General features: G+C 40.5%; 1 protein-coding gene across 4 annotated transcripts in view; it reads right to left on the reverse strand.

Annotated features, from left to right (window-relative positions):
• Atp6v1a (ATPase H+ transporting V1 subunit A) overlaps positions 1–15,237 on the reverse strand; it is a 55,726-nt gene extending 40,489 nt beyond the window's left edge. For 2 of the 4 annotated variants that reach the window (XM_036203634.1, XM_036203633.1), the window contains exon 1: positions 14,960–15,237. The gene's annotated coding sequence lies outside the window, so the exon portion shown is untranslated. Of the gene's footprint in view, positions 1–14,945 lie in introns of all 4 variants that reach the window. The other 2 variants (XM_036203636.1, XM_036203635.1) reach the window with 1 other exon arrangement.
• Positions 15,238–15,788: the final 551 nt, after the last annotated feature.

Below are 15,788 nucleotides of genomic sequence, written 5' to 3' on the forward strand. Positions count from 1 at the left end.
ACCCTTAATCATAAATTATAGTTGCCACCATTTCTGTGAAAAATGAAAAAGACAAAGAATCTGTGCTACAGAAAAGGAACTATGCAGGAGGCAGTAGAGACAGCCATCTGACTAGTGAGTCATCAGTCTCTCCCCGACAAGCACTGCAGACCCCCGCAGTGACAAGGAACACCAGAGGCTGCTTCTGCTCCTGTCTGATAACACTCCAAACTGGCACTGGTTAGTGCGCTACACCTAGGAACGTCTCTTTCTAGAACCAATTCTTTTTACTAGCGTAGTCTGGGCTGGAGACAGGAAAGTGACCTAACAGATAATACTAATGTTCCACATACAAATCTGACTCACTTCACTGACACTGAAGTGTTATTTAATGTATCATTTGAAAAAGAACACACTAACTCATTAAAAAACTATCTTCCAAAAGCACAGGGCGTTTTTGTTATTTTGTTTATAAAGAAAAAGAAAATCCAGTAGTTTTCAACCAAATACTTAGTTTCTTTTATTATTCTTTCAATTATATGTATCAAGAGGCATACAGTGTGACAAGTCAATAAATGTATGCAGTATGTAACAATCAAATCAGGACAGGTAGGTAGGTTTCCACTGCTCCATTTCTTATTTATTGAGTTTCTTTAAAGACAGGGTCTCATTGTGTCTACAGCCCATCTTAGTTTCAAATTCATAATCCTACTGTCTCTGCCTCCTGAGTGTTGGGACTACAGGCATATACCACCTAGCCTGACCCTACATCTCCTTATTTTCATCTGCAATTTTCCTGCATTTAATGAAAAGCACCCTGGAACCTGTTTAATATTTTTATGCTTGCTCAAAGTTATAGAATAGATAGAATTCCAGTTAAAAACTTTACTTTGGTCATTTCTAATGTAAAATACTACTGCAAGCTAGTCATTTTGTGAAGTACTTTCTTATTCATCTATTTTTATTTGCTCAGCAGATCTATCAGAAATAGGATATAGCAAGTTGCCGTGGTGGCACACACCTTTAATCCCAGCACTTGGGAGGCAGAGGCAGGGGGATCTCTGTGAGTTCAAGGCCAGCCTGGTCTAAAGAGTGAGTTCCAGGACAGTCACGGCTACACACATACACACACACACACACACACACACACACACACACAGAGAAAAAAAGAAATGCTATACGACAGATTTATTTCACTGTACATACCTAGATCCCTCTTCTTTTCTTGCCAATAAAACCTAAACCCAAACTTCGTTCAAATTTTAGAAAGTCTATCATGGTAATTTCAGTTCCTTTTGCAGTGACTGGCTTGGAAATAACTTTTTTCGGAATAGTCTGACTAATAAAAGGCAAGGAAAATCTTTTAGGAGTTTCTGAGTGTAATTTCTTTTCTCCTTTAGAAAACACAGCTCATGAGAAACAACACTCTCCTTTGGCAGTTGGTCATTGGCACAGAATGTAGTAGCAGTCCAGGACTTTGAAGAGAGCTAATTTGGGCAGGCAGGCCACCTAGGTACAGATGACAACACAGAAGGACAAAAAGTGCTGGGTCCTTGTTGCCTTTACTGGTCCACTTAATCGGTCAAAATGGCAACAAAAGAGAAAGTTCCAAGGGCAAATATTTTACATTGTAGACACAAACTTCATAGTATCATTAAAAAGAATGAGTAGAAGGTAAACTTAAGGTCATGAGTAAAATAGTTTGTGAAAACTACTAAGAATTCTAAGGAAATGTTTAGAAAGAGCTGGAGTCAAAGAGCAGAGAAGCACAACAAAATTACAGGAGGCAGACTGGTCTAGTGGTATCCGGGAACATGATCAATCTCTCTCTCTCTCTCTCTCTCTCTCTCTCTCTCTCTCTCTCTCTCTCTTACACACGCACGCACGCACGCACGCACGCACGCACGCGCGCCTACTTTAGCCTTGTAACAAAACAAAAGCATTCCAGAAAATGACGACACAAACTGGGAACAGAATTTCAATTTTCCCCGTTAGATGGGTTAAGGCTCAGTTGTTAGCCTTGCCCACAATGATTTTTAAAGCATTTCTAGAAATGGTCATAAATTCCTTTTCTTTCTGCATATTGCAAATACAGCCACATGGCATTAAATTATGCACAACTAAAAAGTATTAACGGAAATTTAATGCAGCAAATGATTTGAAGAGCTACCTTAGAAGGATTAATGGTCAAAAGAACAATCCATAATCATTAAAAAGAAGCAATTTAGTAATATGCAGGTACACCCTTAAAGAGAATTCATTTCTGTTGCAATGACAAAGGCATCTTAGGGAGGAAAGCGTTATTAGGCTTGCAATTCCATCGTCATTGAGGAGACACCAAGGCAGAAACTCAAGCAACTAGTCAAACTACATTCACAGTTGTGTGGGGTGTCACACACATGGCTGGCTTGCGTGTATTTACCTACCTTTCTCTTGTCTGTAAGACAAGTTCAGAACCCCTGTCTTAGGGAATGGTGCAGCCCACAGTTGTCTACTTTAATGAACAATAAAGACCATCTCCCAGTCACGCCTACTGCCAACCTGATCTAGATCAATCCTCATTGATTTTTTTTTAGGTTGTGTCAAATTGACAGTTAAAGCTAACCAGCACAGTGCCTAATATGGATAAAAGACCCTCTATAGCCTAAATTGAAATACACAACTATGGCAAAAAGTCCACAGTGGGCAAGAAATCTGCATGTCTAATGGTTTGCCCAATTATATTTCAGTTAGTAACAGCTACAGTGTATTAAGTTGACTGTGGGTCAAGAAAGACTTGGTCATACATAGAGGTTTTAAATGGTGTGGTTTGCTAAGGAATTAATTCGGCATGTGCTTAGTCTTCAAAATTGCTATTATGTAGCACTTAATTAACCATTACTGTCATTTTAAGTCTGTGAAACAAATCAAGGTGTGGTAGCATGCCCCTTTAATTCTTGAATTAGGACAATGAGGCAGGAAGAGCTCAAGTTAAATGCTAGCCTGAGCTGTGTAGTGAGATCCTATCTCAAGAAACTAAAAAGCAGAGCAGTGAGATGGCTCAGAGGGTAAGGGCTTCTGCCTCCAAACCTGATGACCTGAGTTCAATCCCTGGCACTGACACGGTGGAAGGAGAAAACTGACTCCCATGAGTTGTTCTCTAACATCCATATGCTCGCTGGGACATGCATGCACCCACCATCCACGGGCATGTGTAACACACACACACAGTAATTTTAAAAATGTAAAGGGAAACCAAAAAGCAAAAACTAAGCTGGTCAGTCATGACCCATCTTTACTGATGGACTGTAACTGCCGGGAGAACGGGGGACCTGCTCTTGTCCCCTGAAGCAGCCGAGCTGCTCACACAGGACACAAACATCGAGTATTATTTAGTTACAGTCTTGACTGGGCATGAATGCAACAGGAACTCCTATTCACTGAGTGAAAACGGATAGTCCTTAGAAATGGACTGCATATAGCTTGGCCCAATGCCCAATGCCCAAGATTTTAAAATCAGAACTTCCCTGGGGCCAAAGCTCAAGCCAAATATTATTACAGAATGAACTTCTGAAATAAAAGCACTATTAAAAATCTTAAAATATTAGGAATGTCCCCCTTATTAAGTAAATTAACTTATTAAAAATTTGAATGTTGTATTTTTATTAGTAATTTCAGTGGTTTAAACTATTAGCCAGAACACAAATAATTTTATAATAAATGTACAGGGTCTAAAGTCTATTATTTGGGCTAGTATTATTTAAAAATTTACACTCAATTCAAAAAGGCTATGTATACATAGATGGAAAAATGAACTTTCAACGAAAGTATAAATTCAGCAGAGAGCCACTGTCTCTTCAACAAGTGCCAGTAGACTAAAAGGATATGTACCCACAAAAACAAGTCACCGCCAGAATCCTTCAATCCATACCTGCACTAGATACTAATCAACCAAGCTGAGCATGGAGGTGCACGCCTTTAATCCCAGTACTTGGGAGGCAGAGGCAGGAGGATGTGTGTGAGTTCAAGACCAGCCTGGTCTACAGAGGGAGTTCCAGGACAGCCAGGACGACACAGAGAAACCCTTTTTGGAAAAACCAAAATAATAATATCTTGGATGAGGACTTAGGAAGATCCTATCCTATTCTCAATGAGGCTGAAGGTTTTGTGTTAAGACCCAGGCTATGTTCTAATACTTTAAATATAATGTTGGTATAGTTACTTCAGTGGTTCTAAAAGGCGGAGACAGAGTGAGAACTATCTCTTGTTTTGTGCTGCTCTGACTTAAGGCAGTCTTGACTGTAACCTTTACCCACAGCCTAATTAGATCTATTCCTGGCTGTGTCTTCCACCCTTCATATTCCCAGTACAATGTCTTGGGAAGGATGAGATCATGTTTAAAATGAACACAAACACACACCAATGAACAATAGTGGGTTGTTCTGTAAATGTACATTCAATCCCTTAGGTGTACTGGCTGAGACCTGAGCAGATTCCTAGCTTTAAATTTCTGCTCTGGCTGAGGTGGTGCACGTCTTTAATCCCAGCAGCACTCAGGAGTCTGAGGCAGGCCAGCCTGGTCTATGAAGCGAGTTCCAGAACAGGCAGAGCAACACAGAGAAACCCTGTCTTGGAAAACAAACAAACAACCCACAACAACCCCACCCCCACCCCTCCACCCCCGCCAAAAAAAAGAAGAGAGTTTCTGCTTTGGATCAAACCAAAAACATTGGTGTCAATCAGCTTATCCTCCTCTTAGACTCTTAAAAATGTGCTGCCTTTCAGAACTTGTATGGAGTTTGTAATGAATGTGAATGAAGGCCCTCACTGGCTCATTGCATTACCTAACGCTGGTTCTCAAGGGCTGCTCAAAACACAGGCTATCATGCTCAGCTGTTTACTGAATGTAACTGAAATGTCTTACATTACTCTTTTGACACATAAAATCAGCACCTTTCATAGTTATTTATTAAGAACTATAGTTTTTTTACTAATTGGGTTAAATTCCAATTTAAAATAATGAAACTCTAATACAAATCAAGTAAGTAGCATTTTAAGTTGTGACCAGAATACTTAATGTTATTTAAAAGTCATAAGCTCAAATGTCTTATTTTCAAATTATACTGATTCTATGACTAAATGTGTGCTATCACAACGGTAGATCACACATAATTCAGGAAAGTCAAAATCATTAGCAATTCAGTCTTCTAATAGTCAAGCTAAATGGCAGATTCAAGCAAATCATCGAGGACAAAGTTGAACTTCTGTGCATCCCTAAATTGGAGAGCAACATGGTGATACTGATCATGCGGCTATTCCATTTCTAGAATTTACTGTATGTGCACAAAATGTCTTAATATTTATTATACCACTTTCTTACGAAAAGATTGAGATGTCCATTAATGTGGAGACTAGGGGCCAGTGAGACGACTCAGGCCTTACAAATCTAGTGACCTGGGCTGATTCCCAGATCCTACATAAATGTGGAAGGAAAGAACCAACTCCATAAAGTTGTCCTGACTTCCACAGAACACCCTCCATCCATCCCTCTCTCTCTCTCTCTCTCTCTCTCTCTCTCTCTCTCTCTCATACACACACACACACACACACACACACACACACACACACGAACACTTTGTAAAAAATTTAAAGACTAAATAACTTGTATGCTTAATATCATTAAAACAGTAACATCTGGGAAGAACTCCCTGAGTTCAAATCCCGAGTTCTACTACTTATCAGCTTTAGTTATATTATTGAATATTTGACCATCACATGCATAATTTTCCTTATTTGGTAAATGGGGATAAAAATAAGCATCACCTTAAAAGGTTGCTATGAGGTTTCCATGAGTCATTACAATTAAAGTATTAAGAAAAAGGCCTTGCCACTTGTGGTGGCACATGCTGGTAGGATCTGCTGAAGAGGCGGAGGTAGGATCCAAAAAGGGCCTGGATCAGGAACAATCTCCCAGCAATGTTCCATATGACAGTGATGATTCATCAGAGTAATTAAACACTCAACCAGCATTTAAAAGGAAGCTTTCCTGGATCAGTGTGAAAAGTCTCCAGGATAACACTGTTAAGTGAAAAGAGGGAGGCTCAGAAGACTATTCAAAGGTACCACCATTTATGGACAAATACATGGGGATGGAAGACAACAGAAATGTCTTAATATGTGATTTTCACCATGCTTATATACGTATTACCCATTTAATTTAAAAGTATTTCTGATTTTTATACAGTTTATGATACAGAACACACACACACACACACACACACACACACACACTAAAAAGCATCATGAGATATAAAAACTGATATTTTAAGTATGAGACAAACAACTCCAAACCATCTGCCATTTCCTATAATGGTTTTAAACAATGTATCAACTTCTAATTCTTAAGAAAAGAATTGAAATCAAGCTGTGTGCAGTGGCATGCATCTTTAAATCCAGATTTGGGAGGTTGATACAACAGGGGCTCAAGTGTGAGGTTAGCTTGGGTTACACATCTATGCTGTCTAAAAACAGAATAAACCAGCAAATAAAATTGAGTATTAATTAACTGCAAATAGTTTAAACTTTGCTTTTTAAAGATTTAAAGTTTTCTTTTTATTTATGTGTCTGTATGGGAGAATTTGCATGTGGGGCTGGTGAAGGGCAGAAGAGGGTCAGGTCCCTGCCCTGGAGTTATAGGCAGTCATAAGCCACCCAACACTGGTGCTGGGAACTGAACACAGGTCTTTGCAGACGCAGTACACACTCTAACCACTGATGCAGGTTTCTGACCAAATTCCCCAAACTTTGCTCTATTTGAAGTTTTCTGAAAGACAAAGTTAATCACCTGGTGGTGGTGGTGCATGCTTTTAGAGCCGGCACTCGGGAGGCAGAGGCTGGCAGCTCTCAGTGAGTTCAAGGCCAGCCTGGGCTACAGAGTTCCACGACAGCCAGGATTGTTACATACAGAAACCCTGTCTTGAAAAACCAGGGGAAAAAAGTTAATCTTGAATCTGGTGGACTACAAGTCCTTACAGTGATTATGTCACATGATTAAGTCAGGTGACAGAGACTACACTTGTGCAGTATGCTCTATATTTCCACGGCATAAAACACGTTAGAGCATTTAATACCAACACCAGAAGAACATGTCAATTTGACCCTTACCTGCTAATAGCTATATTTTTGGGTACATTTATATGATAATTTCTTATTAGGTGTCCAATGGTTACCACAAATAAAATTAAGAATTTATGGAGTTACCTAAGACAAAAATAATTTCAAGTAACTGCCATGTCCAGTCACCTCAGAAATCATTTTTCATCTTCTTAATTCTTCTTTACCCTACCTGGCCTTTTGTTTCTTTTGAGAAATGTAAACAGTTTGGTGTTTCACTACTTACAGAAACACTGTGCTGATTGTAAAAAGTGGAAACAACATAATGGAATGGTTTTGTTTGTTTGTTTGTTTTTTGTTTTTTCAAGACAGGGTTTCTCTGTGTAGCTTTGAGCCTTTCCTGGAACTCACTTGGTAGCCCAGGCTGGCCTCGAACTCACAGAGATCCACCTGCCTCTGACTCCCGAGTGCTGGGAATAAAGGCGTGTGCCACCACCGCCCGGCTGGAATGTTTATCTAGCCATTCTGAGGCAACCACTAAACGTGATTATCATCCTTTCCCATAATTCACTGTACATACATACATACATGTGCACACACGTATGCATATCTTTGTGGATACTCTCTACCTTTGTCCTCTCTTTTTCTACTTATTTCCTCCTTTCCAGTGTTGACAAGACACATAAAACACATAATGTCTCATACACTGTTTATAAAACTAGAATCTTTTATTATATACATTTTCCTATATTTTGCTTTTATTACTTAAGGTACATGTTGGAAGTCCTCTCAGGATATATTTAGAAATCCTTCCAAGTTACCAGGAGAGATTCAACTCCTACTACTGAATGACTTCACAACATTTCAGAATATGACTGTGCTATAATAATTTGCATAATACTTCTACTATTAGGTACTCCTCTATTCCCAGGATTTTTACACTGTCAACAATGTAGCAACCAACATCCATACAAACATGTTCTTGTTTGCTTACTGGTGATTTTATCTTCAAGGAAAAGATTTCATGGAGACTAATGGGAGAATACATGCATTCTGAATACTGTCTAATACAGTTTGCTTACTAAACAAAACAAAGCCAACCAAGAACAATTCATTCTCTACTAGCACTCATGAGAGTCTTTGCCTATACAGCCCATACAGACTTACTAGGATGTATTACATACTAGTTTACCATTTAGTTTTGACTAGTCAGAGACATAATATTTTCCTGTTAATGTATCAAGTACTAGTAAGATTAGTTTTCATGTTAGTTAAATGTTAAGCTTTTTCTTCTGTGAAGTTCTGGCCATATGCTTCTCTATATATGGTCCTATCAGGTAGACTTTTTAAAATTTGTAAGATTTTATTACTTCATCTGTTGTATGTATTTCAAGTGTTTTCTTTCAATCATTTGTTTCCACTTCTGCTACAAAATTATTTCTATGTAGTCTCACTTATCTATTTTTTCCTTCCATAACTTGGAGGTATTCCTCCTGGGTTTATAATACTTAAAATATCTTATTTACATTTAAGTCTTTAGACAAATTGAATCAGTTATGTTTACCATAAAAATGTGCCCCCCCCCCACTTAATCATGATGGAAATTTCCTTAGACAGACAGACACACACACACACACACACACACACTTGAGACAGAATCCCTTGCGCTCCAAGTTGACCTTGAATTGCAGTCTTGCTCCCATTTCCTGATTATAGGCATGTGCCACCATTCCCATTTATATGGTGCTGGAGATCAAACCAAGGCTTTGTTCACATTATGTAACCACTTTACTTCTATTTCTTTTTTTTCTTCCTTTCTTTCCTTCCTTCCTCCCTCCCTCCCTCTCTCTTTCTCTCCCTCTTTCTCTTTCTGTATTGTGTCCCCCCAAAATATTGTGTGTTCCCCGAAATAAACTTATCTGGGGTCAGAGAACAGACAGCCACTAGAACAAAGCCAAAAATGGTGGCTAGAAAATGGGTCAGAGCAAGCCACAGCAGAAGTTGATCGGTGGTGGTGGTGCACGCCTTTAATCCCAGCACTTGGGAGGCAGAGCTAGGCGGATCTCTGTGTGTTCAAGGATACAGCCAGCATGGAGACACTCGCCATTAATCCCAGAAATCCAGCCTTTAATCCCAGGGAGTGAAGGCAGAAAGTAGAAAGATATATAAGACGTGAGGACCAGAAACTGGAAGCATTTGGTTAGTTAAGCATTTGGCTGGTTAAGCTTTTAGGCTTTGGAGCATAGTTCGGCTGAGATCAATTTGAATGAGGACTCAGAAGCTTGCAGGCTGAGGAAATAAGAACAGATGATGAACTAGTGAGGTGAGGTAGCTGTGGCTTGTTCTGCTTCTCTGATCTTCCAGCATTCACCCCAATAACTGGCCTCAGGTTTGTTTTTATTAATAAGACTTTTAAGATTGCTGCTACACTTTCTTTTTTCTTTTCTTCATGAAAGAGTTTCTCTGTGTAGCTTTGGTGCCTGTCCTGGATCTCACTCTGTAGCCCAGGCTGGTCTGGAACTCACAGAGATCTACCTGGCTCTGCCTCCCCAGTGCTGGGAATAAAGGTGTGTGCTACCACTGCCCAGCTCTACTTCTATTTCTTAAAAAAAAGAAAATGTCTGTACTTACATATTTAAGCCTAAGAGTACATATACAACTAAACAAACAACTTTGTTGTATGACTAAGTCAAAGCATTTTCATATAAGATATTCATGCAATTTTAAGATTATTTCAATGTTTAAATTTAGATCAAATTAAAAAATTTTTTAGCTGGACCTAGTAGCACAGGCCTGTAATATCACCTACTTGGGAGGATGAAGTAGGGATCTAACAAGTTCAAGGTTTCACTACGTATGGAGCGTATTCAAGGTCAGCCTGGAAAACTTACTGAACTCTGTCTCAAGATAAAAAGTGAGATCAGGTGTCACCTGTGGTGATGTGTATCTTTAATTCTAGCAAAGGCAGGTGGATCTCTGTGAGTTCAAGGCCAGCCTGCAAGCAAGTCCCAGGATTTCGAGGGCGGTTAAACAGAGAAACCTGTTTCAAAACACACTCCCCACCAACCCCAAGAAAAAGGAAAAGAGTGAAACTTAAAATACTGTTTAGAAATTAAGTGCAAAGCATTCTTATTGATCACATATTATTTATCAGTACACAAAATGCATGAACATACACTGACTACACACCAGTTACTCTAGAGTGAATCGACATTAGTGCAAATATTCAATTATCTCTTAGAAACCGACTTTCCTTGAAGTAATGAGTATTTTTTGTCACGATTAAAGAAAAACATAATCTCCCAAAAGCTACATTTAAACTATTATTTTTATTTACTGATACTTTCCATTGGAAAACCACTAATCCTTGTGACTCTCTAAAGAATTAAAAAATTCTTATCCTAGTTCATATCCATACTGTTCCTTGTATTGTGATGTAAAACTAAAACTTTAACAGTGGAAAAGTTGTTTCCTGAAAATTAATTCTACACATCAATGATCATAAGTACTAGAAAGTTTTTAAATATAAAAATCCACTCAACTACAGCTAAAATTTATAAAAAGGGGGGAAATTATGTTGGTATTTCTCAGCTCCTAGTAAGTTTAGTCTGTCGGAACCTCATATGGTTGCACTTGAGCCTGGAGTCCAGCGACTTGGGAGGCTGAGGTGGACAGACAAGCCTCAGAGCTGGGGTTTGAAAGTGGCCTAAGTAACAGCCTAGCTAGTCTCAAAAAAATAAAGCTACAAGTATTTTTTCGGCTCTATTTTTTCATGATAGATTCATTTCAAATTCTAGTCCACTCACTGTAACACAAACCTTTTGTGCAAAAAGGGGCCTCAGTCACTTTTATTGGACATCTTAAGTCCCCCTAGAAGTTCAGGATATACAGTGGAAGCATGTCAGTACAATTAGTAGAATATCTGCTTCTGCGGTGGCATATGCCTGTAATGCAGGCACTTAGGAGGTAGTCAGAGGGATGACCATGTTCAAGGCTAGCCTTGGACTCCATTAAAAACAAAAGTTTATAAAGTGTGCACCTGTACACACTGTGTACTCATGATCTACTTTAATGATACCCATGGGCTGGATTTAAATATAAGGAAACTTTAAGTGCCCAAGGTCAAGACAGCTAATAACAGGGAAGGCTAAAACCTAATCCCAGGTCTCTGTAATTGGGCAATCTACTCAGGTAAAATTTGAATCGTATTGCTTTACGCTCACATACCATCTAGTTTTCAAACTACTTTCAAACAGATTATGTAAGGTTATCTCATTCAACTCACAATACCCTTGGGAGGAAGGTTTCTCAGTACAGAACCCTGAAACTTCCAGCATCAGCTGCACTCAAAAGGGCGTACGTCCAAGACAGAGAAGCTGAATGAAGATCCTGTAACTGTAGTGTTTGTTAATGCACTTGTAGTGTTTGTAGAACCAATTTTCCCACTTAGTACAACTATCTCTGCCCTCTCCTACTGAAAGAGTAAACAACACAGTGTGGAGGTAAGTTTGTATTAATAAAGTCCATACAAGGCTGTGTCTATTCTATCCAGTATTTGGAAACTTGCATTAAAGCTTAATACCGAGTACACAACCTCGGAAGGAACTCTGATCTGTGAGAATTAAAGTTGTTTAATTTCCTTCTTAATCGCAAGACACTCATTCACTAAACAACCTATCAGGACCTCTGCATTGTGTTTGCTTGGACAGGGCCTCACCCATTTTAGCATCCTTGTGGAGAAGACACAATGGAAACACTATCATTTAACTGCAGGGAGGTTTACAGTTTACCAAGGAATACCCCAGATAATGGGAATAATCTGTAAGTAATCATTTAACTGCAGGGAGGTTTACAGTTTACCAAGGAATACTACCCCAGATAATGGGAATAATCTGTAAGTAAAGATAAAGGAATAGAAAACACTGTGTAGTACCCCAAGGGACTGATGGGCTACCTTGGACCAAGGGAAGGAATACTTTTATACTGGTGATGATATGCTACAAAGACAGTGAAACTAAGAAACACCTCATAGTGGAAATACAAAGATATTGGGGCTCCAACCTTTTCATATTACTTAATGGAGGACTTAGTCCCTAAATAAATTTCTGCATATAAATCCCCCTCTCTCACTTTTAAAACATGTTCTCACTGTTCTAGCTGGTCTAGAACTCTATAGACCAGGCTGGCCTTCAATTTATAGAGAGATCCTCCAGGCTCTGCCTCCGAATGCTGGGATTAAAGGCATGCACTATCACACCCAGACACACACACACACACACACACACACACACACACACACACACACACACACACGGAAATCTCATAAACTATACAGTATCAGAAATGCCTTCCAATGTCAAATCATCACTTATAATGTCAAACTTTTTTCATATGTACTCTCCTTTGCTATTTAGTCACCCATTCCTGCAGCTAACCTTCCAGATTTCATCAAGTTACTGCTTCCACAAGTTCCCTAAAATTGGAGCAATTAATTGTGAAGTAAAACTGCAGACTCATCCAACCTCTTTCGTATGAACTTCGCCGCCTCTAGTACCCAGTGCTTTTATACTGGTTTTCTCTAGTCCATTTTGGTGCACCTGCACAGAACTGGTTTGGACTTCCAAAGCACTTGGGAATTCTGTTTATTTGGTGGAATGTCACATGGGCAGGAAAGCAACACCATCCCCCACCCCCCAACTCCTCAAGAGTGAAGGGAACCTCACTTCAGAGAAAAATAAAGGCGAAAATTTTATTTCAGGATGTGGCTCAGTCACTAAAGTGCTTGCTTAGCAAGCATGAAAATCCCGAGTTTGGCTCTCCAGCATCCATGTGAAAGTCAAGTGTGTTGCTGCTCCTTTAAGCTCAACTCTCATGGACAAATGGAGACAGGAGGGCGCCTGGGGCTTGCTTGCCAGCTAGACTTGCTGAATCAGTGACTGAACCTACGTTAAAAAAAAAAAAAGGTGGGGGTTGGGGGTGGGGAAGAACAGAGGAAGACACAGCTGGCCTCCTCAAGCATGCACACACATGCAATTAAAAAACAGCAACAAGTGAATGGTTGAACCTACTGTGGTGCCATCCGTACCACAGAATAATCAATAGCAATGAAAAGGAATGAACTACTTAAGAATCTGTATTTATACTTGTTATATAAACATTATCAATAGCTATTGTCTAGTATAGATCAAATAATGGTAAAATTGTAAATACACATACAAAAACCAATATGAGTTTCCTGGGCAGTGCAAGATCATCTAGGTAATATTTTTAGGAAGAAGTATCAAATAGGCCAGTCCTCCTATTTTGCTAAATTGCTATCATTTTGTTTTAGCTTTTAGCTCTAATTAACAAAATAAGATCATGTAATCTCAGAAAATTTGGGAGGGGAAAAATTCAGTCTGCTCAGTTGCTGTAAGATAATCATTCCATCTTTTCCCTAATTTTTTTTCTTTCTAGTACTGAGGACTGGACCCAGACCCCCAAGCATGAATGGAGTTATGAACCGTATTCCCAGTCCTCAGAAGATTTTTTAAGACTCTTCAATTACATTGCTTAGAAATAAGATTTAACTAAAAAATCTGATTTCATATAAGAAAATGTATAAGCTCAGCTATAAAAGTCAAATGTGTAATTTTGTTAGGCCTTCCAAATTGAAACAAGGAACTTTCTAAGTTTGCAGAACAAATAAAAAGAGTTTAGCCCCAAACTGAAAAACAGTCCTTTCCTAAAGCTCACTGTTTGAGGTCAAAACATTGGCTACCACAGTGCATATAAAATGGAGAACAAATGGTTGGGCAACCCTAGGCAAAATAATTCCTGTATTTTCACAATATATTACACACCAAAGTCAGAAGAGGTCACTTGAATTTTTTTTTTTTTTTTTTTTTTACAAATGCAAAAGCTAATTAAAAACACAATGGTTACTTCGCAAATTTAAACTGGCCAAGGAATTGACTGGGAGGAACAATTATGTAGGATTTAAAGGAAAAATGTCCAAAAAGGGAATGATGCCACAGGCAGAAAACACGGAGTCAGTAATATATAGAGTTAATCTTCTGCTTTTAAATTATAGCCACATGAATTTGGATTATGTTTTCAGCTTGATCAGCTTCTGAAGAATGACTTCCCTTTCGGGAAAACCTTGTCACTTTCCCATAAGCTAACCCAGGTCCTCCAGCCCAATCAGGCAACACCATCTTTCATCGCCTTCCCATTCAACTGAGACTGTCGCATTAACAAACACCCTGTTCTGAAGATAGTACAACCGCCTTCTCCCCGAGAAGAAAAACCTATCCGCCCCGCTCTTAGCCTTCCAGTCTCATCCCGAGCAAGCGAACATTTACTGAACCTCTCCCTAAGGATGTCGGATAAAACCCTTAGAATCACCGAGAATGTACATTCGTAGGGAAGCCCTTCGGTGACTCTGCAGTGAGGGCCGTGGAGCAGTAACATTCCCTTCCAAGCCTGTCTCACTGGAGACGCCTCTGCCTCCAGGAGGTTTTCCTATCTTCCTGCTCATCCGGGCGAAAGCCTTTACCGGAGAAGGAGCTTTGGGGAATGAGACCCGGAGGTGGTTGCAGACCCCCGAGCAATGGCTAAATCAATCCTACCACCTGAAGCCCCAAAGTCTCCAAATAGGGAACCATGATGGCCGCACTCGCTCTCAACCCAGGCAAAGGTGGGCATCATAATCCCTCGTCAGTGGACTACGGGGACCGGCCAGGGGTCCAGAAGATCTAGAGAAAAGAGCTCCTAGTCAGTGCAGGATGACAAGGAGACATGAGCCCCAAGCGCCGCAGGCCGCCGTTCGCACTCCCCAGTCCCCTATCTTCTCTCACCCCACCGGTCAATCGTCCCCACCAGCCGCCAGTTACCTGTCGAACCTCACCTGGCGGGGCGCAAGTGCAGAATCAGTACCTACACCGGACCCAGAGGCTCTGTCACTGAGGGAGGGGAAGTCTTCAGCTGCAAGGGGCGGGTCCGTCCTAGCTAGTCATGTGACCTCAAGCTCCACCCTGCTTCTCCCCAGGCACACCGCATCTGGCGGGCTGGAATCTCTGCGGATCGCTTGGATGTTACTTGTTCCGCGGTTAGTGTACGCGTTATTCCCTTTTTCACTATGACTGAGTTATAAATTACAGTACAGAAAACGAGGGTGGCAAGGGTTAAAGTGCATTGCTAAGGAAGTGACGTGAAGTCACGCTCTAGGCGCCGGAAGTGGCGATGGAGTCCCGCCTCTTTATGTCCCGAGTTTTAAAAAAAAGAAAAAAAATCCTTAAGCCTATCACGTGATTTAAAAAAAAAAAGACGTGTTTTGACGGCTGGAGGATAGCCAAGTTATCGGGGCCCATCGTTACCTTGTGATTTTAAAACACATTTACTGCATGTCTGCACAGACTTGCTGAGATCGAGAAGAATCCGCTTTATAAAACCCTATTAGGCGACAAGAGCGTTTGAAGGTCACTGGAGACCTAGGAAGAAAGACAGTGGGGTGGGGGGGTGGAGGGGCGGGAAAGACTGATCTTGCAGGTTTGAGACGTGCAGGGAGGCTGGAAAGATCCGGATTTTACCGCCGGAGCCTACCAAGCAAGCTCCGCGGGAGTGTCGCAAAGGGTGGGAGGAGCCAGCTCACCGTAGACCCGGCCCTGGGGGAAGGGGGAAGTCCTGGAGGGGCGGGGCGGGGAAAGGGCGCGCGGCCCGGAGCACTGCGGCTGCGC

This window comes from Onychomys torridus, chromosome 12, assembly GCF_903995425.1.
Source record: "Onychomys torridus chromosome 12, mOncTor1.1, whole genome shotgun sequence".
NCBI lineage: Eukaryota > Metazoa > Chordata > Mammalia > Rodentia > Cricetidae > Onychomys > Onychomys torridus.